The following is a 4,971-nucleotide window of genomic DNA, read 5'->3' on the forward strand; positions in this document are numbered from 1 at the left end:
TATATTAACTTTGACCTTTTGCTTGAAACGATGACAAGATTGGGCAACTTAATGATGATGAAATTAGGTTATTCTAGACTTAATATAGAAAAAATATAAATTTATATATATATATATATATATATATATATATATATATATATATATATATATCTTAAAAAAGAAAATAACAAATGAACTCATTCATGTAGTTTAAAGAAATTCGAATATATTTCGTGAGATGTTACAACCACATGCATGTGATCTAGGGTTGGTTAAATAAACTAAACCCATCAATTTTTTTTCTTTTTAAAAAAATTATAATAATCATATATATGTATACGTATTACATATTTATAAAACCTATTATTTTATTATTATATATATAAATTCACAACAAATTAATTAATGTCATAAATGATCGGCTGTCTAAGCTTAATATTTTATTTATTATTATCATTAATATTTCAAATATGGTAGGCTATTTCTTTCATTATGACGTACAACTAAAATATGCAATTGACTTCTTTTTTCTAGATATAATACACACAGATATGGGGGTATATATAACTTACAACCAATAATTAGCATAATTTATATTTATATTATAAACCCTTTTCATAACATTAATAAATAAATGAAGTATATGCTCTTGAATTGAATTGCAATCATATAAATTGCATGTATAAATCAATCAATCTATAAAACAGAAACCACAAATCAATCATCATCCTGAAAACCCAATTACTCCATCATTATGTTTCTACATTAATTACCCACACACAGACATATATATATATATATATAGAGAGAGAGAGAGAGAGAATGATCCATGGGCGCAGCCTTCACATTCTCACACAATTTGATTTTCAAGATGTTTGCAAGAGGATTTCAAACATAAATTTGATGTTTTTTTTTGTGATCCATTAATTAGTTTTTACGATCAATAATTAGGGTTTATCGTGTATGAGAAAAATATAAAGAAGAAGACGTACCATTGATCCAGTTTTGTTTAGGCTGGAAATGATATCCAGTTCGGTAAACTTGTTTGACATCATTGGTGCCACTGGAAGTTTGATAGTTCAAATAAACCTTGTGGAAAGCCATAACTCCTCCTCCTCCATTGGTGTTACTCAACAATGGAAACAAACATACTATAAGTGGAAACACCCACATTAAATTATTGACGACCCTCGCCATAATACCTTTTCACTGTTGTTTTATGACAAAAATCAAGAATTGTTAATTGGTTGGTGATTTTTAATGAGAAAAAGAATTGAGAGAGAAATTAAGAAAACACACAGCACAACGTGTATGTGTGTGTATGTGTGTTTTCCTGAGAGGAACACAGAGGGAGAGAGAGAGAGATGATGGTGATGAAGGGGAAGGGTAGTTTAGGGTATTTATAGAGAGATGGAGGGAGATTTGATTCAGCATGGGGATAAGGATTAATACGTTGGATAATATATTTTTATACGATATCTCGCCGATTTTCATGGAAGGAAGTTTTTTCTTTTTACTACTTAACTTTAACATTTTAATTTTTATTTTTTATTTTTAATAAATATATGTGACGGTGTACGATTTATAGGATAAATGTAACAACTATTTGAATTGGTTATTTATTAATAATCATGATGAAATCGAACCAATATTCGAATGTATCTTTTCAAATTTATTATCTTTTCTGTAAGTAATTTTATCTTTTAAAAAACTGTACGTTTATTTTTTATTTTTTGTCTCTGTTGATATAATACGATTTTATGTACTTTTTAGAAGATGATACTGCTTTTATTTTTGAATGAAATATAAATTTGAATATAGTATAAATTTTTGAAAAAAATCGATATTAATATTAAATTAATTATTTAATAGTTCTTGTTTTTTTTAACTTTATTAATTCAATTTAATTTATTATAATTTAATTTATATTTAATAACAAAGTAATTTATTTTTGGTTTAATGATATTTTTTTTTGAAAAGTAATAGTTAAACATTCTATTAAAACTCAAAGATTATCTTAATTATATTTTAGATCTTTATGTTTAAAAATGGATGTTTATCCTTATTTGATTATGTTTATTTGCATTTAATTACACGAATTTAAAAATGGAGGTTTAATAAGTTGTACTTACGTAAAATTACTTGTAATCTTAAATTTTAACTAATATGTACTATCAATAAAAAATACTTAATACATGAAAAATGGTTTTTAAGAGTTTTTGTCAAATGTTTTATAATATAACTAGAAGAGTACTCGCGCAATGCAGCGAGACACATCTTGATTTTAATATTCTATTTTATTATTTGTCTCTATCAATGTTATAATACGATTTTATGTGTTTTTAAGAAAGCAGTAATGATTTTATTTTTGAATAAAATATAAATTTGAAGATATCATAAAAGTTTTAAAAAAATATATCAATGTTAATATCAAATCAACTATTTAAAAGTTCTCATTTTTTATGTAATTTCTTTATTTTTTTATAATTTAATTTAAGTTTAATAACAAAATAATTTTGTTAATATCAAATCAACTATTTAAAAGTTCTCATTTTTTATATAATTTCTTTATTTTTTTATAATTTAATTTTAAATTTAATAATATAATATTTTATAAAGATAATAATTAAGTATTCTGTCAGAACTCAATGATTATCCTAATTATATTTTAGTTTTTTTATATTTAAAATAAGATATTTATCTTGTATTTGATTATGTTTATCTGCAATTAGTTACACGAATTGAGATATGAAANATTCAATGATTATCCTAATTATATTTTAGATTTTTTATATTTAAAATAAGATATTTATCTTGTATTTGATTATGTTTATCTGCAGTTAATTACACGAATTCAGATATGAAGCTTTAATAAGTTGTACATACGCACAATTTAATTGTAATCTTGAGTTTTAATTAAGTAATATGCATTAATAAACAGTATTTTACGCATAAAAAGTGGTTTTTAAGATTTTTTGTCAAATGTTTTATAACATAATGTAGATATAAATATAGAACCAAGTATTTGGATTATGATTAATTATAATTTTATTTGAGCTTTATAATTTGGTGAAAATATGAATGCGATGTCTCAAATTTTCACAAAAAATTTCATTTTTTGAACTTCCCTAGCTTTTTGTTTATTTTATCTTTAATTATTTTTTATGTCTTCAATTATAATTCATTTTTTTCCGATTCAACATTAATTTTGTTTGTGTTCATGTTACATATTATACACTTATTAGCAATCGTGCAGTGTACATGATGATATTTGAAAATTTTATTGTATTTCGATCATTTTTCTTATTAGAAATGTAACCTATGTCTATACTATATTATAGAGCATTTGACAAAAACTCTTAAAAACAATTTTTTATGCATAAGTACAACTTATTAAAACTTTATTTTTGAATTTGTTGTAGATAAACATAATCAAGTATGAGATAGACATCTCATTTTGAATATAAAAAATTTAAAATATAATTAGGATAATAATTAGTTATAACAAAATACTTAATTATTATCTTTATAAAAATTATATTATCAACGATAAATAAATTATTTTGTTATTAAATATAAATAAAATATTGAATTAAAAAAATTACACAAAAACCAGAACTTTAAATAGTAGATTTTATACTAATATCGATATTTTTTTCCAAATTTTTTGTGATACATTTAAATTTATATTTTATTCAAAAATAAAACATTATCGTTTTTCTCAAAACCACTAAAAAGCGTATTATATCAACATAGATTAATAATAAAACAAAACATTAAAATTAAGATATATATATATATCGCTATATTATGCAAACATCCTTTTAATAATATATAATCAAACTATTAAATAGATTGAATAATCATGATATATCAACGTCCAAAAAAGTTGGAATGAGATCACCAAGAATAATCGAATATACACACAAAGAGAGCCTCGTGTGAAATGGACTTTTCAATTTATTTGAAAATAAAACAATTTTCAACCCTTTACCTAATTTATTATTAGATACATCCATGAACCCGTTTAATTAACTTATAAAATAAAATTTTGTTAGATATGAAAGGTGCATCAGCTAAATTTTGAAGGGTGCTCCGGATATTAGTAAAAATATAATGAATATAAACCAAAAACCGAAAAAAGTTCTGTGAAATCAATAAAAAAAACTTAAAAGAAATTCTTCCAAGATGGTGGAATTCGGCTAAAAATGCATCGGAGGTCTTTACGGGCTATGATCCACCTTAAAGGTGCAATAACTCGGAAAAAAAATCCTAGGTTCGTGTGATAACCGTTCTATTTGTTAGAAAGTTCAAGGAGTTGTTTTAAAATTGTTTGAAACTTAAGGGTGTGTTTTGAAAATTTTGTAAAAGCATCTTTCCTCTCAAACCGATATATATGTGTTTAGTTTTCTTATTTCACTTACTTTTAAAAAGAGTTAAGAAGAGAAAGAAAAAGAAGGTCGGTAAGTTTATATTTGTGGTTCTCTGGTGTGAAACAAAAATAGAAGAGTTTTAATTACATGATTTCATCTGATTTTCGTTGTTGTTTATACCTGTAATCTACTGCGTTTACGATGAGTTTTATTTTAAAAAACATCATTTAATTAGCTTTTGGTGAAGAAACCGTATGGTTCCATACATGGGTATTCTATGATTATATGCTATATATTAGCATAATTTTAGATTTTGATATGTTATTATCAACTTATTGTAAAATGGTGACATAATCAGAAGTTTGGTATATTTTTGTATTAAGTCTGACATAATCAGGAGTTGAGTATATTTTTGTAATAAGGCTGACATAATCAGGAGCTGTGTATTATTTGGTAACTAGAAGCGTACTCGCGCAATGCAGCGATATACATCATGATTTTAATATTTCATTTTATTACTTATCTCAGTAGATGTTATAATATGGCTTTATGTGATTTTGAGAAAGCGATGATGTTTTATTTTTGAATAAAATATATGTTTGAAGATATCATAAAA

Source organism: Cynara cardunculus, assembly GCF_001531365.2.
Source record: "Cynara cardunculus var. scolymus isolate 2C chromosome LG 2, CcrdV1, whole genome shotgun sequence".
NCBI lineage: Eukaryota > Viridiplantae > Streptophyta > Magnoliopsida > Asterales > Asteraceae > Cynara > Cynara cardunculus.